The 24,011-nt window shown below is 43.0% G+C and overlaps 1 protein-coding gene and 1 long non-coding RNA gene across 9 annotated transcripts in view; one reads left to right on the plus strand and one right to left on the minus strand.

The window, feature by feature from the left end:
* The window catches only part of PAK1 (p21 (RAC1) activated kinase 1), an 89,202-nt gene that overhangs the window by 59,689 nt on the left and 5,502 nt on the right, over positions 1 to 24,011 (minus strand). Inside the window, exon 1 of one of the 7 annotated variants that reach the window (XM_064644859.1) lies at positions 15,996 to 16,015. The exons of 1 other annotated variant lie outside the window; for it this stretch is intronic. The gene's annotated coding sequence lies outside the window, so the exon portion shown is untranslated. Of the gene's footprint in view, positions 1 to 13,808; positions 13,893 to 14,297; positions 14,319 to 15,323; positions 15,402 to 15,635; positions 15,741 to 15,995; positions 16,016 to 24,011 lie in introns of those variants that run through there. 5 more of the 7 variants (XM_064644852.1, XM_064644853.1, XM_064644854.1 and 2 more) reach the window with 5 other exon arrangements.
* Positions 15,984 to 22,048, plus strand: LOC135409404 (uncharacterized). Of its 2 annotated transcripts, XR_010428170.1 has the most exons (3): positions 15,984 to 18,092; positions 19,170 to 19,287; positions 21,710 to 22,048. It is a non-coding gene; the product is annotated as an uncharacterized LOC135409404 (long non-coding RNA). The 2 variants fall into 2 exon arrangements; XR_010428169.1 differs by having other exon boundaries at positions 15,984 to 19,287.

Below are 24,011 nucleotides of genomic sequence, written 5' to 3' on the forward strand. Positions count from 1 at the left end.
GCTTTTGGCTTCAGAAAAAATAATTGCTAGCCACCACCAGGTTCAGCAGTTCACTCCAAGGTCACAACTGTGCTGTCTGTCAGCAGTTCAGCTTCTTCAGCACCACAGAGGTTCTGATAACAGGTAGTAAAACTATCTCCAGTATGTGAGACTTTCTGAAAGGGATGGTCTCCTCAGTCACGGCAAACAAGCAGCGGATGCTAACGACATACCAGGTCTGACTCACAAACTTCATTAGCCTCTTTACAGAGTTTGTGGTTTGTTTTTCATATTTCTTTTTGCACGCAGTAAAAGAGATCTTCTTTTATTTGTATGCCACGCTTCCAGTACTGCAACAATTGAATTTCAACACCTTTATCACTTCTTTCTTCTTAAGAGAAAAATAAACAAGCAAAGGCCATGCACACACCCTGGATTTTCCCTCACTAATGGCACAGAAACATTTTACTCATCTGCTCCCTGTCCCTTCCAGGTTTTACAACTGAAATAATTTACAACTGAAATGCATTCATTTGTGACTTCCAGTGCTACTTGTTTTCTTTCCCAAAGATTCAGAGAACCACCCTGACCAAATTCCATTGGTATTAAATGTATTAATGTATTATTAGTAGTAATAAACATAGTATATAAATACATTATTAGTAGTATTAAATTAGCAACTCATCTGGCTGGTGGGGACTACATTTTCATTACAACAGGCTCCCCTACTTCATGGAGATGGGTGAATTGAGTGTTGCAAAATAATATCCTGGTACCAGGCACAGTGGCAGAAGTCGTCTGAGCCAGCATCAGGGCATGGCTGAAAGGGCTTGGAAGCAGATTCACATCCCAGTTGGCCATACCCACTACAGGGACAACAACCTCAGACAGAGCTGCAACAGTCACCCCTGTATCTGCCCAGAACCACAAATTAGTGGCCCAAAACAAAGCTGTAAGGAGGCAGTGCCTTTGCATTGATTCAATTCCTCTGGCTGTCAGCCAGCCTGGAACAAGTCCCACATGTAGACAGAACCTAAAAGAGATCAGAATCAGGCCTCCCATCGGTGAGGCAACTGATTTTGCTGGCCTCTTCATCAGTCCCTCAGGGCTGTTTTCACTCTCTCATGAGAATCTAGGATATAGTTATGTAAAAAAGATTCCTCACCCTTAATTAAAATAAAGTTCACATGCACATCCTGCTGAAGGCAGCATTAAAAAAAATTACTTCTATGAGGAATAAGTCACTTATAATTAAAAAAAAAAATCTCATTGTGTACACAAGGGAGTGTCGAACACTTGCCAGCCACCTGGATAATTGCTTCCTATGAAAAGCTGCAGAAGAGAGCCCTGAGGAAAGGAAGGGTCACACAGAGACTCTTGCAAAGGCAAGAGTCTTGCAAAGTGCAAGCTGGATTTGCCCTGCATGGGTGAGCACTTGAAAGCCTGTCACCAAATTCCACCTATTCAGAGGCTACAATAACCAATTCTTCACAGCACTAGTATGGTCTTTCATCTATTTTAAAATCTAAGCCTATCTTATCTAAGCCTATCTATTAAACAAGAGTTGTAATAGCATGAGAGCTGATGGATGGATCCCTGGTTGTAATAGTATGAGAGCTGATGGATGTCTCATACTCAGCTTTACCTGCTGACTTCAGGTAAAAAAAACCTAATCTGTGTTCCTCCCCTCCTTTCCATGAGGAAGAGTCAACAATTTTAGCTTCTTTTTGGAAGGCAGCCCATTTCTTTGACCCTTTTAGCTGCCTTTCTGCAATGCCACAGTGCCTTGCAAGAGATGTGGAGACCAAAGCTGCACATCATCCACAAGATATGGGTGCATCAAGCATTTGCACCAAAGCAAAATTATACTGTTCATCCCTTTCCTGATGAGGATGGTGGCTCTTTTAGTTGCTGCTCCAGTAATGTTTCCCTCTCCACACTAAAAAGTGAAATCAACCCCAATTTTTTACTTCCTGTTATTCATGTGGCTTTCAAACCATAAAACAGCCTTTCCTCCAAACTTCTAGCATCTTAAGATCTTGACAGAAGTTTTCTGAAAATCCAAATATATTACATCCATTGAACCCTTTCTTACTGACACCCCACAGAACTTCATGGGATTGGGCAGCAGGATTTTCATTTTCAGAAGCCACACTAACTCTTTCCCAACAGTTAACATTTACCTGTGGATTCAGAGATCCTTATTACACACCATTCCTGGTAGCATGACACTCTGGCATACTGTTCCCAGGATTCCCTCTAGAGCCTTTTTTATAGATGGGAATCACATTGGCAGCTCCCCAGTCCTCTGGCACAGCAGCCATCTGTAGTGATAAACTATACAGCTTGGCCAGCAGTTCTGCAGTTTCACATTCAAGCTCCTCAGGACTCTCAGTTGAATGCCATCCAGCTCTGGTGACTTATTAACATTTATCTATTTGGTCTAATTTTTCCTTTTGTATTTATCATCTCAAATTAGTTTCTCAAGCTATTGGCTACAAAAAGTACACTTGACATGAGAACGTCCCCAATACCTCCAGCAGTTAAGAGTTGATATTCTCTGCTAATGCCTTATCAAGTCTAAGTAACTTTTTTACACCTTTGACATCAAACACTCCCCAGGATACCCTAATCTTAATGGATTATATCCCCATGTATATAGTATTTATGAGGACATAAGTGGTTATAAAAAGTGATGTCCTAAAATCTCAGAACAGCAGTCCCAAGACAGACTGTTGTGCCTACCTGCTGTCCCACTCACAGCAGCCTGTGCCCTGGCACAGCTGTCACCCTGCTTTTTCTTCCTGGTGAAGGTTTCAGATACCTCCAGAGATCAGTGAGATTTAACTGTGTCATCATGGCAGCCAGCTGTAACAAAGGATGGAGATTCAAGCAGTAACAATGCAAGTCTGGGACAGGAGCTATCAAGGCCTAAAGCAGAGTTTCTGTTTGGGCTCTTCCTGACCAGAAAGGTTGGCACAAATGGAAAGTAACTTTTGTTCAGTATGATGACATTGATAGATGTCACACAGTCCAAGTTGCAAAAAACTGCAGATCTTAATGTTCTACCCTGACTGAAGTACTAAAGCAGGTATCTTCCTTGCTGCCACACAAAGTCTTTCTGTCCCTCACCAGCACGTCCCTGTGACACTCATGAGATTGAATAAAAATGCTCCTTTTGGATGAGGCTGTATGTGAAGCTGCCTGCCTGTACAGGCACTTCAAGGGTGGAGATTCCAACAGTTTCCTTCTTCCACACTCTCCATTCTTTGGCATTTATACCCTTCAGAAACCCATAGCAGTCCTGCCCTCCTCCTCATTTTATAAAAACTACACCAGTATATAGCTTTTATCTTCCTTTTACGTCAATCCCTCCAATCCCAAAGTCACTTGTGTTGCTTTCCTTTAATTTCCTCCTGTTTATCTGCTAGAAAGTAACAAAGATCAAAGGTACCATTACATCAGAAGAAAAATCCCCCCCACCCCTCACACTGATTAGCAACATCAGACCCAATTTTCAGAAAGATATTTAAGAGTTTTTAAAAATACTTTACCAGCTTAGGTGCCAAATCCCAACAGTTTCCGAGGGAATCAAGCGCCCACGCGCTTTCTGGATTCCCACTAGATGCCTACCCACATCTTTCAGTATGTAACCACATGAAACACTACTTTTGTTCTCAAGGTTAGGCTCTCAAGTGCTGCTAAGACAGTCCCTGAATGTTCCCACTGAAATCCATAGGCTACTAAGAGTTATGTCCCCTGGTTAGGAAGGAGGAAAAAGAAAAAAGAAGAGGAAGAAAAAAAAAAAAAAAACGGAAAAAAAGAAGAAAAAAACCTCCACAATTTTTTTTTGTTCTTTCATGCCCAGCAGATCTTACCAAATACCTGCTGCACAGTTCCTGCCAGATGAAAGTTTTGTTTTTATCTTGGCTATGAATTCTGAGGCACAGATGTTGCCGAAGTCTTTCTGTATATATTTCAGGGTATTCAGAAATAAAGTGACATTTGCTATACAAGAAATGTGTTTACCTTTTCCCCCCTGTGCCTACTGCTTCTCTGTTTGCCCTTGACAACCACATGACAGAGCTAAGCATACTTTGTTTCCATCACAGCTCACTATAAGCCTTTATGGGCAGTGTTTAGGTGGAAAGTGACAAGGAATCTCAGCACCTCCATGAAAAAGCCACTAAACATTCGTATAAGAGATGATTATTTAATAAAGTTCGTGCGACTGGCAGCAGAACCAACTTAATTCTGTCTTGGATCAAAACTATAGTTCCAGCTGGACACCAGTAAGAAGTTTGGGCCCAGCTTATAACCTGCTGGGAAAACATTCTTTCAATTCTGAACCATCTTTTCAAGATTCAAAAATATATATAACAGTTACACAACGCAAGACATTATGCAGCTGGTGATGGGAAAATCCCAAAAGTGCTCTGTTACACTAACAAATGAACCTACTTGGCAAAGCATGGAAGTCCCTACAGCATGGCAGGGATTACAAGCACTATGCCTCTATAAAGAATCAAAGAATACAGAGTAACACAATAACAGGAGCGGGGAGACATATATGTTGTCATTTTTTGTCAGGCTCCTTCTCCCAAATACATTTACTAAAGACAGAGAACCAGCTAGAGAGGAGTCAAAATCGACAGGCTAAGAGAATTGAAGCTCTTCAGCCTGGAGAAGAGAAGGCTCTGGGGAAACCTTAGAGTTCCTTTCAGTACCTAAAGGAAGCCTACAGAAAGACTGGAGAGGGACTTTTCACAAGCCATGCAGGGATAAGACAAGGGGGAAAGGCCTTAAGCTGAAGGAGGGTAGGTTTGCACTAGATACTAGGAAGAAATTCTTTACTAGGAGGGTGCTAAGGAACTGAAACAGGTTACCCAGAGAGGTTGTGAACTCCCCACCCCTGCAAGTGTTCAAGGCCAGGCTGGATGAGGCTTTGAGTAAGCTGGTCTAATGGAAGGTTCCCTGCCCATGGCAGGGGGGTCGGAACAAGATGATCTTTAAGGTCCCTAAACTATTCTATGGCTCTATGATTCTATAAAATCCATTCTGTACCAAGGACTTTCAGATATACAGGAGCATATCTAGCAGGAGCTGACTGAGCAGGTGCTAGAGGTTCAGAGAACTTGGGGACAGAGGAATGTAAGAACAAAATAATTTAAAAAAAAAGCTGTATACAGCAAGTACCACAATGACAGAGTAAAAAGGCACTTACTTGAGGGCCAATTCTGAGAAGCCACTAGATCTCACCATATGTCTTACAACCCTTGCCTCCAGCTTTCAAACCTACAGGTACCTCCGTGATCTTTAATACTACACCACAGCTACCTTCACTCATACTGCTTTGCAAAGTTTCCTGCCAGGTCAGCTCACAGCCAAGCGCTGAAAAGGAAAAGCACCCTCGCCTTTGGATGGCTGTGTGCCACGATGAGCTCAGCTGTGTCAAGCTTCATCCTCCAATCACAGCTTCTAAAAGACTCAAGCCAAGAGCACACTCCCAGCAGGTGGAGAGAGATCCCTCCTGTCCTTTCATCATGCATTCAGTCTCCAAGAAAATGCAAGTTCAGAATTATGCTTTTAATGTTAATTTTGAGCTGACCACATCAAAAGGAAAACAGCTGCCAACAGCCACATCCTTGCTTTATAGTTTGGGGGGGGGGCTGGTTTTGAGAAAAAAAAGCAAAACACAAGCTTCTCATCTGTTAGTCAAGAAGAATGCTAAGTCAACCACAGACTCTTTCCTCGCAAATTTGTAGTTAGTTCATTAGGAATTTAGGATCAGAGCCCTCATAGAGTGGTCAAAGAGTCTTTATGCTGAAACTAGCACAGGTTATGCTTTATAGAGAAGCCTTTCACTGCTCACCTCATTCACACCCGTTGAAAAGAATAACAAGGCTCACAAGAGCCCCACTACAGAAGGGAAGCACATAAATTCATGAAAAAGGAGGAAGACAGACCACAGAGATCACACATGCTCATCCTATCGGACTTCAGATGATTTACCTATAGCTACAGGAAGTGCAGATGGAACAGAATCTCAAGCCTTCAAAAACAAACACAACTACACCACACATTGGATGAGATCATCTTATTGAAGTCACTGCTCCTCAATATGAGCCAAAATAACAGGGTGGGATTCAAAGAGCAACTGAACATCATCAGAGACACAAGGTATCCACTGTAATACTAAATTTAAAGCTCGATAACAGCAGCAGGTATGATGTTAAATGCAATAAGCCAGGTAAGATTCTGCTGCTCCAGTAAGATTCCTTTCATCTCCACGACCGTTACATCCTGAACTGCACATTTACCCATTTCATGCTGCCGCATGTCAGCATGTGACGAAATGTTTCTAAAACAGACAAAAAAAAGCCCACACAAACATTGTTGGTGGCATTTGGACTAGGTCCCAGGATGAATAAATACTGGATCAGAAGGCAAGAAAGGCTCCCATTGGATGTACCTAGTGTAAGAAAGGATTGGCTCTTAAAAAAACAAAGGTCATCTAGAATAAAATTGATAATGTGAATTAAAGAAAGAAAAGAAATTATCCTGATGATCCCCTAATGAAGTACAGAAGATAAAGGAAATCAAGCTGAGATCATCTCAGCGTTGACATTTTTCCAAAGTAACAAATAACTTTAAAAGAAGACACACAAGAAAAGACATTTTTGGTCAAACCCAGTAAATGACTAAATTCTTACAAATTCTTCCAGCTCATCATTTCTGAATGTTTTTCTTTTGCAACTCAAGGACTTGTCTCAGAGATACACAAAACAAATGAAAAAGCCGGCACTCTGAAGTCTACAAGGTAATGAGATTTCTGATCTACCCTTGCAGCCATCTCCTGCCCCGTCCCCCCCAAATCCCCTCTCCACCATGAGTAAACTGGAGACAAGACTGGGAGGGAGGACTGTTAATATGAGCTGGCAGGACACTGTTTCAGCAAATATAACTTAGATGTGAAAGCCAGAAGCCCTACTATGACAGCGTGGTGAGTCACTTGATGACAAGTCATTGAGGCATTTAGAGACTGATTTTGAATTCTAACAAGTGACACTGTTTTGCCTCCTCTAACTGAAGGATGTGCCTTTATTGAACCTAGAATTCAAACACCGCCTGTGACCGTCTGCCTCCATTTAAAGGCAGCCTACACAGGGAAATATACTGTTGTGTTCTACTTTCTGGCTTGCAGCAGAGCCCTGAAGGAATCTGGAGTTGTTTGCTTTCTCTTCTGAAGTCCCACTTCCGTCATTCCCAGTTCTACCCTCACCTCCTCAGTCTTTCTAAAGGAGATCTACACATTTAAATATTTCCAAATATCTCATTACCAAAACTACCTGCTTGATAGAAGAAGGCAGTGCATGTAAGGTTTCTTCCCCTACTCAATCTTCATCCTCCTCCCAAGCCCTGAAGAAGACACTTCTTACTGGGGTGGAGGACAAAATATTTTACCTCCCTGCTATTCATCTGTGTTTGCCCAGTATCTTCAGGATCACAGAAGTATGAGTACTCTGTTTCTCATCAGTCTTAGGAGCAGCCAGGGAAAGTAAAGATAGGCCGATGAACAAGGTTTCTGTAGAAAGGCAGAAGGAAAACAAACAAACTAACAAACAAGGCTTTAAGAGATATAACTGGGGAATGGAAACAGAGAAAAGAAACCAAACAAACAGGAAGAATACAGAAGTTAGTTCCCCCACACACAGTCCAAGGTAAGTTCAGTTTGGTTGTCAGGGCTCCCAGAAATGGCAAAAGAGACACTAGTCTGGAGATTACAACTTCATCAAGATAAAGTGTCGCTTTAATTTTATTCATACTCTTCAAAATCTGGTTTAGGAACATAACTAAGAGATTAAAGCAGGCCTGGAAAAGTACTTCCAGTTTCACTTTTTCAGAGTCTTTTGGCACATCCTAAGGTAGTGGAGGAGACTCCTGCTGCTTTTTGTGAATTTGGTACAGCATTTTTACTCATTCTCTGTTACCAAGGGAGTCAAAATTGCATAGAAGAATTTATAGCACACACAAATGTAAGAGACTGCAATTTTTCCCAGAGACTTTATTACCAAGACACATAGGCTGATGCAACAACAAGAAATTTGATGAGTTAGAAATTAAAATATAGATTTTTGTACTAGATTAACATAACTGTGAGACAATACTTCTCAGTGGTGCTGCAGTTCCCTCTCCTTCTTCCCCACTTTTCTGGCTTTCTTTAAGGCTACTCAGTGAAGATTTCAGTAATTCTAGAAAATGAAGTTATAATGGTAGTAACTTATTGTTAAGATGTAGTAGATACCCTCACTTCCTCACCCAAAATTAGGAACTGGAGACTCAAACGAAAGCCTCTGCATGCCTAAATCTCATTATTTAAGTCTTCAAGGCACATTTGGATCAAAATCTGTCATTTCACTCTACAGATAGGAGTGGGAGAAGTCTCTTTTATATGACACATATTTTTGCATAGCTTTCACATATCCAGAATCTTGGAGCTTAACAGAAAGCATCAAACACCTTAACACACACCCACAACGTGTATACATTTTACCAAAGAACCTTCCCAACAACTTTGATTATCAGAGAGGGGATTATGAAGAAGGGTTTTGATGAAGGGTTCTGTGGCATTACCACCATTCATTTCTAGGCCTCTCCTTTGAGTTCGGCTCCCAAAGCTTTTCTGTTATCATCTCTGATCTGTGATTACAATGCCAGAGAAGCAACACTGAAGTTGAATGCACATCTTATTCCAAAGCAGGACTGAGGAGGAGAACAATGGCAGGGCAAAACAGGAATACGAATTATAAGCTTGTGGTTAGCATTTTGTGGTTAAGAGAAGACTCAGCGCTCCTGGGCAGTGTGTCAAGAAAATCCTATCAAACTTCTGTGGCAAAAAGAAATAGCAGTGATCGCATCCATAAGAAGTGTCCTCCACTTAACAATCATTCCAGGATCTTTGTTTTACGACTTTATCTTCCTCCAGCCTCTCTCTTGCATGGAAACTGAATACTCCTAGAGCAATTTCGCATTTCAGTGAGAATTGCCATGAGTCAAGTGGCTCAAACCTTCTCAAGCAAAGCCTTTATTAAAGATATTATTAAAAATAAAAAATCACAATACTTAGTAAAGCATAGGAGCCACATTGGAAATCTAGCTTCAAGTCATTTAAAGTTCCACAAGGCAATTAGATCTGTAGCCTGAAAAATCACATTTATGTATTACAAAGGCCATATACATATTTCTGAAGAATTAGGAAAAAATTGACACTTTTCCCTTTTAGGAACAACATTCCCTTTCATATACTTTTCCTTCAGTTCCTGAGCTTGAATCAAGGGGTTTTCCCTCTGTGTGCTGTGTTTTGAAACAGACTTGACCAATTTGCTAAAAATTGGCCAGTATGCCAGTATCTGCTTTTGGATTTTTGACCCTACCTACAGCAACATTAGTCCAATTACACACTTATTTGGATCACTTTCTCTTCAAGCAACCTTTTAGGACATAATACTACGACTACATCTTCCAGTGTCTTAAAAACAGTAGCCTATTAAAAACAAAGCTTTACTAAATAAAACACCGACGAACCTAGAGTCCATTAAGAGTTAACACATTCTGTGGTTTGAGAAGGAAAATGACATTAAAATTCGTCTTGAGTGAGGTATTCCTGAAAGGATAAGAACACATAAATTGTTTTATTTCCAGAAGAACTGCAAAATGTAATGGGACTTTTATAATTGAGTGTTTTATTAATTTTAATGAGCTAATCAATACTACATTTCAAATCCTGATGTGTCCATTTGCTGCTAATCCCTCTTTGTGCTTCGCACTCCCTGGTCTTTGCAGCTGTTACCTGACAAATCTAGTTCGGACTCAGGTGACCAGTTTAACAAACAAGAAAGCAAAGGATATATTATGAGCCTGGCCTCATTTTCCCCCCCCCCCACCTCAATGCTGGTGTTAGAGAGCTCAGTAACAGCCTCAGACACATGCTGCACCTTACACAGAGCTTAGCACAGGGCCTTGAGCTGAATGAATCTAACAGCTTCAGTAGTATATACAGAACTGGGAAAGGGGGGTTGGAATATTCCCCGCTTCTGCTGCTGAAGGAAATCAGCTTTTCCTTCATCCCAAACAAGTTTGAACTCTGGAGACACATGAATTCCACCTTCAGCTGTGACTTCTAGCCTCTCCAAAGCATGGCTGAAATAAGACATTCTTGAAATATCTACTAAAGGCAAATCATAGAATCATCCCAGCACAAAGCCTTTAAGTAAAACTTGTTGGTGAAACCACATAATGTTCACTTACAGATAGCTGGGGAAATTAAATCAGTGTTTTACAAAAGGAATAATTTCTCTACTCTTTCTACAGAAGAGCCTGTGTTAAGTGGCCAAGCAGATCAGCAGAGAATGTGCATTTGGGATTATGTGGGTACAAACAATAATCTATCTTGGAATTTCTTTATGCTAAAGAAGTGATAAGGTATTTCACATTACACTATATGTAAATGGGGAGAAAAAACACCTGAAACAAGTCCCTGGTTCAAATACAAATATTTCTCACTTCAGCTCTTATTTCATGAATACAACATAAACCCTGAGAAAAAGGTTTTGTCTTCTAAGTGAAGCATCATCTAAAATACTTGTGTGCCATTACAGTCATTAAGTAAGTTGATAGTTCAAAGCCCTACTGATGCTTAGAGAAAGTAACTCAAAGTGGTGCTGTGACACCTTAGCAAGCCAGTCTGTCAAACTGTATCGTAACCTTTTGTATTTGATTTTCCTTCTCTCTGCTGCCATCTGTAAAGTTATCCAGTGGCATCAACTGTAATCCACAGGCAGACACACTGTAACTACATGCATCAAGGTCTTAAGAGCAGGAGACAATGCCTTAAGGTAAATCTGTATGACTCCTCCATCCCAAAAACACACATAATATGAATAGCATTTATTTTGCTCCACCATTTTCCTTTTAGGTTAGAGGTAGACAAACTTAATGGGAAAAGAAATAAGAAAAGGCATGAAACAAGGCTTTAAGCCCCACCTGCCTGCAGCATGTACTTGCCACTTGACCTCCTTGTAGTCCCACAGCTACAGCCCCACCTAGATCAAGGAACTTTTTGCAGCTAGATGTCGTACACTTTAAGGCAGTCACGATATATTACATGCACTGTCTCTCACATGGCAATTGAGATCACAAAGAGCTACTTTGGTAGAAATTACCTCTTTTCAGAAAGCACATTTAGCTACTACTTCTGCAGTCTGACGATTTTTCCTGATTTTCCCAGATTAAGACTATTTTTCTACACCATTAACTTTTTTCCCTCCTCCTTTTTTTAAACCCTAAGATGATAAAGGGATGCCGGATTCACCATCACTTTACTTCACTGATTCTCGGCAGGAAGGAGGAAACAGAATGGCTTTAAGGCAGTCACACCAGCTTAAGAGGAAAACAAACTAGCTATATAGCAGGTCCAAAGAGTACAGATTGCAAGAAGGAAAGAAACCATGGAAGGGAAGTTATTGTTTAACCTGCTTCTCAGACTATATGCACAAGATTGATAGTATACAAGTGGAAACTGGAACACTTGGGTTGCCAGTCTGAAAATGTATATTAGTACACAAACCAGAACTGAACTTCAACTTTTTCCTCAAATTCCCCCAGAAATACACTAATCAGATAGCTTTTTTTGTTGTTTATTTCCTCTTCCCCATCCCAACAAACAAGTGCTAAAATGAAGGGAATTGGTGAAAGCTATGCTACTACAGTGCTTTTTCTGGTGGATCTGTTAGCAATGGTACTTGCCTGCATCCCCTCAGTGAGGGGAGCGGCTGAAAATCCTCTCAGCTACCTGCTGCTATGTATAACACAACACATGGGAGATAGAGGAGACCAGGGTGACTACAGGAGGAATCAGCATTTTTAGACTGCACCTCTCTGACCTATTTTGAAAACGCCCACTGGAGGATGATATAAAGCACATCCTAAAAGGCCCTTTTTCTCTCTGCTGATCATAATGGAAGCCTGAGGAGACTTGTTCAGCTCTGAGCATCCATGTTTTCATCAAGTGAAACCCATGAAGGGCCCTGAAACTGTGACACACACCCCACTGCCATGCTGCAAAAGAGACAGATCGTGGGAGGACCCAGACTCCCACTCCCAGCTCTGAGGATGTGCCTGAGGAGGGATGGGACAAAAGTAAGCTCCCTCTCCTGCACAAAGCCAGGAGCAGTCATCATCACTGGCAGCAGTGAGTGTTACCCCTCACAGCCATAACATCCATGTCTACACATGCTGTGCACAGCTGCACCCAAGTGCAAGAATTTCTAACTCAAACTTCAGTTTGAGTAAAAACCTGGTTAGCACAAGCAGCATTAGGTACTTTTAACCTACTCATTGCTAAAGAACACCATGTGCCTTAAGTTCAGAAGGGAAGATCTGATCCCAGTGACTTACAGGCCACATCAGTGAGCATCTGCTGACAGCCCCAGTTCCACTGCCACCAAAGGGAATGGACCTAGCCATTCCCACCTCTGGGAACAGGGGCACAAAGCAGTTCCTCCCAGGTCAGAGCTGTACAAGTGCATGAGTCACACACTAGACTATTTTCTCCATAAGAGCAAGCCCTCATCATCAAGCAGAACATGCTTACATTCTCCCCAATTCCTATACAGGCCAAGACATCAGGCTGAGAAAAACAGTTCAGCTCCTTGCCAGGTATAGAAAAAGGCTCTTTCACACAACACAATCCTGGCACACAATATTCTTTTGCCTTCCCATAGAGGTAAAAAGCCAACAAGAGGTATTCTTGTACCTATAAAAGGGCTAATGCCTGCCTAGGCTTTAAAGAAATATGACTTATTTTTAGTTGCCTGGTTTCAGTCTATGTCTTGTACCTCCTCACCCAGACCGATCAGTTCCTTTACAAGTCTATTTGCTTCTGTTATCTGCTGTTGACAGGATGAACTGTAAAACCAGATCACTTTAAGGGTGGAGCTCTGGATCACTTCTGTATTTTGCTACAGAGAAAAGTCTGTTTTAGCTCTAGGTGGTTCTGTACCCTCTTACAAATGTAAGGGAACTGGACCATAACAACTAGCTTTGGAAACTACAAAACTTCCCACACCGAGGAAGTGAGACAGGTGCACAAAAAGGAGAAAGAAGGAAAGAAGCCACACTGCAGCTCACTCACATTCAAAAAAAGACAAAACACTAGTTAGTAAACTAGGTGAAATTTATGCATTGGAGTCAAAGCTGAGAGAAAAAGTCTCCCTCCACAGACCTGGAAAAGGATAATCAAGCAGTTCTTTGACCTCTCAGGCAAAAAGAGACAGCATCAGTTTTCAGTTCAGTGCAAGCAAGGCAGTCATAAACACAATAAACAAAAAATACATTTTCACTTGTGGCAGTTATACTGAACTTGTCGCATATTTCTTCCAATATCCCCATGATGCACAGAAAAGTATGAACTAAAAGCCTCACTTCTCCTTATTCTTTTTCTCTGAGCAACATCCAGAGCACATAATATTTCCTAAAACCAGTAAAAGCATTCTTGCTGTCATGATACAAGAGCATTTTGCTCTTCAATTTTATTTTTGGCTTTCATTTCCAAATCAAAGAATGGTAGTTATATCCCATTTAAAGATGTTGGTTCCTCCCCACGGGACTCAAAAAGGCTAAAAAAAAAAAAGTCTTATCAGCCTCCAGTTTTAATCTCCAGCTTTGCTATACTAAGTACAGCTGAGAACAAATTCTTCCCCACGACACAAGACAGGCAATCCAGAGTTAAAAAGAATCAGTACGCACACATATTTAAATTCCCACCATACCTTCTGTTCTCTGTGCAGAAATGAGTTTCACTTCTCTGACTTATCCACAGAAAGTGCACAGGGAAAAGCAATTTCCAAGCATCCACTGGACACACACACAAACTGTTCCACAAGGAGTTTTTCCAGCCTTACCCTAAAAAGCTGCGAACAAGATGAACACACCCACACTAAGAAGTATTAGAGCAGCAAACAGGAAGATGCTCCCTGCTTGGCCAGTGAATGTGCGCAACACCAGGAAACTCCAGGTAAAGAAGAGGGGGAGGTAGTTCAGTGAAAGGCATCAGTAAGCCAATGTACAAAGAGTAATTGCAAGCAAAGAAAACAAACAGTCTTCCGTCTGAGCCCGACACAGCCATTTCACCCAACTACAATACCTGCTTTCACTTTGAAAATTAAAATCTTGGCTAACTAAACAGCTTTTACGATTGTTCTTACACACACACACACATATATCTCATACTTAATTACCACATCAAGTACAAGCCTTACAGCCGGTAACAGGTCCCAAGCAAAGAGCCAGGTTTTGACACCTATTTATAAATCTTGTTCCTGAAGAAAAAAACTCCTGGAGGCAATGTCGGAATAAGGCTCAAGTAATGCTCAGCAGGAGCAGATGCACCGTGACACACATACGGGATGGAGCCAGCTATTCCCAACGATCATGAATTTTAAGCCCTCTGGATAACAAAAGCACCAAGAACACGGACTGCAGGCATGGAAGAGCTGTGGATTAGGGCATTTCCATGCACAGTGGAAGACAGAAGCGCTGCTGCCCCTGATGACTCGCCCTGCTGGTGCTGCCTCTCCTTCGGTCTCCCAGGAGCACTCAAGAGCACCCAGAGGTGCCACCCATCTCCGATGTTCCTTCACTGCTACCCACTCCCCTGGCAGAAGCCCCTGCTTTGAAGGACGCCGGACTAGAGACCTTCTGAGGTCTCTTCCCATCTGAATCATTCCACGATCCTAAGTTCAGCTTTGCTTTTAAGTACTTTACTAGCAAAAAGCCACGGTTTCGTACACACATGCGAGCGGAGGGGTTAAAACACAAGCTCCCACCTCGCCATCCCTCCGCACCAGCCACACAAAGCCTAGGGCTTCATCACCCCATCGCCCAGCATGGGTCCAGCTCCTCAATTCTTTGTGTTTGCCCAAAGCGCCCGCCTCTCCAATCGGAGCCTGGACGGGGTGCTCGGCAGAAACTCTGGGCTGAGTCCCGATTCCCACCCCAACCTCTGCCCCGAGACCCCAAGCATGAGGCCCCGAGCGGCTCCCCGCTTGCACAGCCCGGGGGCTGAGGACAACTCCCTTTATCAAATGAATGAGCCGGGGAGGTAGGAGGCGGGGGAGACCGGAGGGGGAGGGCAGGCTCCGTACCTCCCTCCTAAAAGAAAAGAAAAAAAGAAGGAGGTGGGGGGGGAGTGGGAGAAAAAAGAAGCCGGCCGCTCAACCTCTGTGCAAACTTCCCGGTTACAAAACAAGGGAGGAAATCCCCTTCCCCGGCGCGGCAGGACTCACCTTCCGCCCGCCGCAAGGTGCTGCCCGGCTCTCCCGCGGCTCCGCGCCCGGCCCCGCTCCCCACACCGCCCTCCCTCCCTCCCGCCGCCCCTATTGTGGGCCCGGCACCGCCTCCCGCACCCTGCCCGCCTTGCCGCGGCCATTGGCTGCGGGGGGCCCGCCCCGCCGCCCCCCGGCCGCCAAGGTGGGCAGCGGGGCCCGCGGCACCCGGGCAGGGGGGCCGCTCCTGCCCGCTCCGACCGGCGCCCGGGGCGCGGCATCGCAGCCGAGCGGCCCGCGGCGGAAAGTTTTTTTGGGGGGAGGGGGTGGTACCTTCCGGGTGCGGCAGATCGGGGCTCCGGACTGTGTTCCCCAGTGCTGCCTCGGGAAGGGGCGGCTGCCCAGAGCCCCGCGGCTCCGCAGGGCAGAGGGCGGGAGCGGCGCCGGCCTGGGACGTAGAAGTCTTTGGCGATCACGCCATCGGCGGAGCCGCCACGCGGGGAGTGGATCGCCGGCAATCACACCCTTGGCGAGCGGCGCTGCAAGGACTTTATTTCTGCTCCCCGTATCGCGCTGTGCTATCGCTGAGCCGGCTCCATTGTGCTGAGCGCTGTGTGCGTGCAGATCCAAAAAAGGCAAGAATAAAAAGGGCTCTGCCTTGCCGCTGTGTTGCAAAAGCCGAGGCGTCTATACCTTATATTGCCGAGATCCGGGTGTTCCCTCTCCCCATGATCTAAAGCTTGCTGGAAACTTGTCACCCTAGTTAACAGGAGTTTTCGGCTCAGCGCGTGTGCTCTGCCGAGAGAGGAAAAGAGGAGGGATTTGACTGCACGTAGGGCTGCACTGCTCTCCAGAACAGAGCACGGGCATGGCGAGGTTGTGCTCTGCCGACCTGCTCTCTAGATGTACAAGAATGAAATGTTGAGTGAAGCAGGTAGATACAGGCAAAAGAGAGACAAATAATACAGGACACCAGATCTGCCTTTTGTGCCGAGACAACATTCCCCCTATATATGACTGATTAAGACAGCGCTGCCACAGTCTTCCCCTTCCCCCTTGTACGAACATTTCCAAGTTCCAGTGACAAGTTTGTTCGGGAGCTAAACCAGCAGAAAATTAACATCGCAAAAGTAAACAAATGGAGGAAGTGAGAATGCGAGTCTAGGACTGATAGAGTGGGACTGCCACAGAGCTGATTTCAATCAGCTGAACCTGCTGTGGAATTGAACACTTGGAATCGCTTCCCTCTGTTAGATACGTTTAAAATTGGATTCAAATTCACACACAGAGGCATGAGCTCCCCCAAGCACCGTCTGGCAGTAGTCTGTCCTCTGGTTGCAACATAAAGGTGTTTGTGTCAGTTCAGGGTAGTATATCAGTAACTTCGCTTCAAAGACAGCCACAGAACCAGCCTGTATCAAGAATCCCACAGTTACATGGGAGCTTACAGGATTGCTGCTGGCAGGGAACTGAGGCAAAAACCAGGCAGCTCAGCTTAAATGCCAGATCCATAAAGGGGGCACCATCAAAGCTGTAGTTAAAACCCAACAGTTACCCTTCAGCCCTGAACTGAGACCTGAAGACTAACTTCCTTTTGTACCACACTTGAAATCCCAAAGCCTTTTCAGAAATATGGATACACCCTGATAATTTAAAAAAATAAATTTTGAAGCCAGGCAAGAGAATACGCAAAACCACGCCTTGTTTGGCAAGTTATTTTGCCAAATACATCCATTCAACCCCATGGAAAATGGACGAGTAAGGTAATTGCAGTGGTTGACCTAAGGCCTGGTCCATACATACCTGGTGTATTGCACTCTACTCAGCCTTAGTGAGGCTGCATCCGGAGTACCGTGTCCAGTTTTGCACTCCTCAGTACAAGAGACACATGGAGCTTCTGGAGCGGGTCCACGGGGAACTACAAAGATGATTAAGGGACTGGAGCATTTCTCTGCAGGAGCTTCAGCCTTGAGAAGAGATGACCGAGAGGGGACCTCATCAATGTCTATAAGTATCTGAAGGGAGAGTGTCATGAGTATGGAGCCAGACTCTTTTCAGTGTGCCAAGTAATAAGACAAGAGAAAACAGAAAATGATCCACAGAAACTTCCACCTGAATATGAGGAAGAACTTCTTTACTGTGCAGGTGACCACGCACTGTAACAGATTGCCCAGAGAAGTTGTGGAGTCTTCCTCACTGGAGATATTCAAGAACCATCCTGATGGAATTCTGTGCAACGTGCTTGAGGACGACTCTACTTGAATAGGGAGGTTGGACCGGGTGACCCACTGTGGTCCCTTCCAACCTTACCCATTCTGGAGTCTGTGACACTAAGAGCCCCTTCTCTAGCTGTATAAAGGTATTTAAAGAAGAGTAAAATAACCAGGACTTCCATTATAGGTGCTTTAAAGCCACTTGAAAATGAGGAAAGACAATCTATACACAGGTTAACTCAGTTCAAAAATTCTTTCAATTAAACCTTTGTATATTTACTGCCAAGGGATCTCACCAAAACTTTCAGAACTGTGTTCTTACCTTTTGCTATTATCCTACTCTGCAGTAATATGGAATCCTAAAGAGGTATCCTGAAAGGATATTCTGGGATTACAATACTTACAATTTTCTGAATTTTCCCAAATTTTGAGATTCCTTTGTCTGAAACTATTGCTGGATATTTCAGAGGGAGTTCCAAAACAAAAGGAGGAGGATGTCCGTGAACAACACCAGAATGGGATATAAAGCTACAACTGCAAACCAGAATTTGGTACTTGAGAAAGGAATGAGTGAAATGTAAATCATTTTATTTGCATTTCTAAGCACTCAGAGCAAAGTGTTCAGGGAGTTTTCAGGGAAAGGATCCATCCTGCCTTGTAATCAGGTTAAAGTCAGATGGCTCTTTTCCAGTGTGGACAAAAAAGGGGATTTCTTACACCTCCAAAGGGTTTCCTGTGTTCTGTGGGAAGAAGCCTGGCACCAGGCCCCAGCCTCAAAGACCAACTCTGTTGAACAATCAGTTTTATAGTGATCACGTAAGAACTGTATTTTGCTCCCCTTCAGACACACAGCAGAACAAGCAGTACCACTGCTGTAGGGCATAGCCTGATGATTTCTTCTTTGTCAGCAGTACCAGTATCAATAGTTCTTACTCTGCTGTGCATCTCTGTTCCTGAGCTATTCCCTGCACTGTGCCAGCACAGCTATTTGTGCAGCTATGTAAGGGAAGGGATCAAGGAACTGGTTCACCCAAGATTTTTTCTGGATGTTTTTCAGCCAGATCAAATCCCCAGATATCTTGGCTGACACAATGCAAGGGGAACACAAGAACATGTGTAATCACAGATGCTAAAACTTAGCTGAGGGACAGTAACTTGTTAGGATGTACCAGCTTAGTCACCTGCAATAACCCGTCCACTCCTTTAATCTGCTCTAGCAAATAGAGACAAATTGGCTGCAGCCTATAAGGAAGAAACCAGAATTCATTAATGACTTGAAAACTAATTACAAATCTCTAGGTCTTAGTAGTTGGGAAAAGAAAAAGACAAAAAGAAAAAAGAGGTCCTACAGTTATACAATACACAGTTTCAAAGTTCCTCAGCCAAAGATCTCACTGCAAAGATGCAGAAAACAGCAAGCACCAGCAAGCAAAATTGAAGGTGATGGTGGGTCAGCATACCACTGCCTGGGGGTTTCTCACTCAGTAAATCAGAAGTCAATCCAGCAGAGTAATGTTGTTATAGTGGTGTGATGTGATGAAGAAGACAGACTATGATTCATCACTGCCCTACATATCATGTAAGCTTGTACAGCTCTGCAAAATGTATGTAAAACACTTTCAAATCACAACTATCTCCTTTTCATTTTGTCCAGATAATACAGCGGACTAAAGCAGTGAGGAATGTGTTTCTGGACACAAATCTGTGATGCACCAATGTTTTTCCTGAACAAACACACAAAAGCACGTCAGCAGTGATTTTTCATTTCCTCGGTAAGTTTTAGGGTGTCTTAGTGCCAGAAAAGCAAAGTAAAAAATAACAAAAGGACCAGAACACCTGACTAGTGAAGAACAGCATCTGGTTCCCATCTTACATATCCTGATGTTAGATAGTGTGTAATACCCATCGCAACGGAAGTTAAAATCAGTTCCAAAACGTATACAAGAAGCACATTACATCTGATGCATATTTCACATGGACACGCACCTCCTAACATCCTGGAGAAAGGTTTGCTAAGATTTCTCCGCCCAGTATGAGTTCAAATACAGGAGCTGGAACGAGGGTCACCATTTTGGCAAAGCTAGCTCTGGGTTACTCTTGTTTGATCTTAGCACTGAAGTAAAAAATCCAGCTTATGCACTACCATTTCTCAGTATTTGGCTTTATGCAGTTGTTTCACTCCAGATAAGTGGTTAGAGCGTCATATTGTACATGTTCCCACTTGCCACTTAGTCCTCCATTTCTGTACTGAGAGGCTCACAGTAGAGGGCCAGGATCTGTCTGGTGCAGTTATAACAGTTATTACAACCTGGTACATTTTTGTGATACTAAAATCCCAAATAATTCAGGTTCTCCTTGAGGGTTACATTCTTGTTGGTTAAGTTACCCTATAGTTGACCGAAAACTTAGAGGAACCTTCATGCCATTCCAATTTTAAATCATCTCTTACCGCTTCACTGAAGTCCTGGAATCTTGCAAAACCTCTGATGATGAATACACTTTTACATTCCAGATCTCCTTTAGCCAGGAAATTGCACAGAGACAGCTAAGAGCGTTCAGTGCTTTGGTGAGCAGTCAGCAAGTCGGGGGAATACTAGGGAAGCCACAAATGACTATTCGATTCTGGAAGCCTTGTGTATCTCTGGAAGTCATAAAATACAGATGGGCAATGGCTTAACGGTGAGGTCAGTCTTTGATTCATTAGCTAATAGCTGAATTTAAACACATATATCTGAGTTTTGAGGCATGCTGCTAATTCAAGCTTAAAAACATGGGATGAGTTTCTTTGGAGCTCTGCAGGATCCTGGTTTTGGCTTAGATTTTGTATGTTTTCTCAATGATGCAAATAGTTTGTTTTTTGAAAAAATATGACCAGCCACTGGTAATCTTAGGTAAAAAACAAATTGAAATGTCATAAGCTCTTTTTGTGGTTGGGGGTATAAGTTTCAAACACATCGGGTCAGTCACTGGAGCTATGCAAAGTCCAGGGGCTGACCATTATGTATGTTAATCCTACATTGTGCAAGACTCTGTGGAAACAAATGCCATAACAGAAAAGTCTGTTTTCAGATATAAAAAGCAGGAACTAGACTCAAAATTTCCTCTTTTCCTTCTCCAACTGCAGTCGTAGCTATACTTCCCTGCATCAGAACTTCCCTCTGCCTGCAGTCCAAAAAGCCCCTATCCATCCCTGCCCCTATTCTCCAGCTGTTTCTTGAAACATCTAGTCCTATTTCCTTTGGCCTTCCTTCCACCCCATGCCTTATTTAATCATTCACTTCACTTTTGAAAGCCCCTTCCTTCCCTGATCCCACCAGCCAACCTAAGGTGAGGACACAAATATGGTCTAGACACTCCTTTAGTGTTCAGTGTTCCGTCTCAACTGGAAATCATAGAATCCTAGAAAGGAAGGGACCTTAAAGATGATCTAGTTCCAACCCCTCTGCCATGGGCAGGGACACCTTCCACTAGACCAGATTGCTGAAAGCCCCATCCAACCTGGCCTTGAACACTTCCAAGGTTGGGGCATCCACAGCTTCTCTGGGCAACCATTCCAATGCCTCACCAGTCTCATAGTGAAGAATCATGACAGCAGCTCTACTTTACAAAATACAGGCAGCTGCAGACAAAGAACGAGGCACCCAGGGAGAGCGAGAGGGGCACCGCTGAGAGGTGTGGGGGAAGGGAGAGGTCATAAATACTGCTTATTCACTTGGGCCTTTGGAGCATGAAAGAGTTGCTGACAGTTAAGGAAGTGTGGAAAGCAGCATAGTAACAGCAGACAAACGTCTCAAGCACAGGAGAGCCTGTCTCCCGACTGGCAAAATACCTGCAGAAATCACAGAACTGTCTATGGTTGCTGGCTGCTGTTCAGCCACCAGTACAAGTGGTCCTGGCCTGGACCATTGTGTGGCAGAGACTTCTTAGAACTGTTTGAGTGACTGTCCTGGCCTCAGGTGTGAACAGGTTCTCTGGACTGGAGCCGAACCATGACTCTAAGCTTCTCTTCTCAATACAAAGAATTCAGAAAAAAATAACATTGCTCAAAATATAAATTTGCTGCCTAGAACAGGTTTCCCAACAGACACGTCTGCGACAGGTTTTCCTTCCAGGATTCAGCTTACAGAGTTGAAAAGGTTTTATAACAGACACTCAGAATCACTTTTCCATTTATTTTATTGTGTTTTACTATAGATCTGTGATGAGATAAATCCTCCTCTGTGAGCCTGTGGAGTAACACACTGGAAATGGATTTACTCGTAACTTGAGTTCAACAGCTCCTGCTAAACCAGTAAGAAAACCAGAATAATGCTTCTGAAAGTGAAATTAATCCAAATTATTCAGAACTAATTTTATTTTTTAAAATTTCCTTTTACCTATATGTGGGGAGAAATAAAAAAGAAAGCTATAACATCAAGGGGAGACGACTCTGGAAAAACAAGGCTGCAGCAACCTTACCTTTCATTAGGGACTCCCCAGGTTTAATGGGCTATCTTGTAAAGAAAATAATAATAAAAATAATTTCAAAATCAATTAGCTTTTCCCCTCTTTATTGATTTTTTTAAAGTATGCATCTGGAGAGTTTCCACTTCCAGTATCAGGGCTTAAAAACAAAGCTAGGTAATGCAAGAGACAGTCTGAATGAGACATCAGACAGGGACTACTAATCCAGGGCTATTTATTGCTCAAAACCTAACAAAAGCAGCTCATTTTTTCTACACAGAAAGTCTTAGTTGCATGGGAGGACACTGTAAACAGAGGAGGGGGAGCCTGAAAGAGATTGTAACAGTGTAATGGTACAACAAAATTAGATTCTTTTCCTGGTTTTGTGGAGCTTATTCAAACTGAATGACTCGGAGGACCTGATCCTGTTCTGACTGAAGCCAGTGAGAGATTTGCTACACATTTCAGAGAGAACAAAACCAGCCCTTCAGTCATAGCACCTCTGCCAGATTTTGTTTCACACCCTGCCAAATTGTCATAGCTTGAATCACTTCAGTAGCCAGAGCCATTTAAAACTGGACTGAACAAAACCCTGGAGAATAAACTGCAGAGAGAAATCTTCCTCTGTTCTTTCCCTTATCTCTGCTCTTCTGCCTCACTGGGTTACATGAATAGCAACCAAAAACTGCAGAGCACTGACAGACATGGAGTCTCCAGGCATTTCAGATGTTTCACAAGCAAGCCATGAAAATATGAAAACACTACCCTTCATTTCTACCTGTTTGCATTGTGTCCAAGAGGGACTAAGTGGATCATAACAAAAAGATTATAGAGTAGCTGACTTCAAATGTTTTGGAAAAACTATGTTGAATTTGAGAGATTTCATAGCAGCTTCAAACATCAGTGCAGTTAAATCCTATTAAAGTGCAAAGTAAAGGTCTTCAGCAACATTATCTGAACTAACCTGGAGCAGACAAAATACCATAAAACCAGCAAAATAATTCAAATTATTAACTCATCAAAAAGCGGGAGAGATGGAGCACCCATTTTGCGGGGCAAAGAGAGCTTGAATAGTTAGTCCAACAGAGGGAGCTATACAAGCTAAGGGGCAATTTTGCTGAGGACAGTCACACTGGTAATTTAATTATACTGGTTGGTCACACTATAACCAAAGTTACACTGGAGATATAGATCACAACAAGCCTGCCAAGAGAGCTGGCCCTGCAAAATTCCTTTGATATGATGTACATCTCAGTGCTGTCCAAATCGCTTATGAGTCACGGATTGTTCTGCAGGACACAGGAAATCTTAATAAATTAATTTAATTGCGTAATCCTTTCCAATTGTTTCCTTGTATATACCTGCAAGAACCACTAAATAACAACATACAATCCCCTGAACTTTTTCACTGGCTGCCTTAGCACACCACATTGATCTTCCAAAACTGCCAGGGTAAAACTGAGGTTTCAGGAACATACTATCCTCTAACTTTACATTTCCGTCAAGCTGCCTCTGAAATCAGAGGAATGTCAAGTTGCACTGGCTGAACTGGCCATAATATCTCTGATGAGGTTTCTATCCTGAATTTCACCATCTTGTCTCGGTTTGTTAATTATCAGTTTTAGGGCTGGTTATTTTGCTTTTCTTTTTGCCACATTTCCTGGGATATATAGAGATTCTTATCAAATTATTAAATTCTGACCAATTAATTAACTTCATCAGCATAAATTAATCACCAAACTATCCAATGAGCTGTATCACAGTTGGGGAAAATGAGGTAAGAGCTCAACCTGTAGCCTCAGGCTGTGCAGCAAAACTACTGCAATAATGCCTTTTGAATTCAGGAGCTCCTACCTCCCGGTTCTGCTCTCAGACTAGATCAATCCTTTAAGTTGCCTCTGAATGCTTCCAATTGCAGCAAATATAAACCTCCTGGAAGAGACCCGGCTCTGCAGTCATACAGAGAACTAATCTTCAGCAGGCAGATGAACTATAAGAAGAAATGTTTAATTTTCCCATTTGCATCAGATTGGCAGTGTCCGTCCAAAAGCTT

Source organism: Pseudopipra pipra, chromosome 2 (assembly GCF_036250125.1).
Source record: "Pseudopipra pipra isolate bDixPip1 chromosome 2, bDixPip1.hap1, whole genome shotgun sequence".
Lineage (NCBI taxonomy): Eukaryota > Metazoa > Chordata > Aves > Passeriformes > Pipridae > Pseudopipra > Pseudopipra pipra.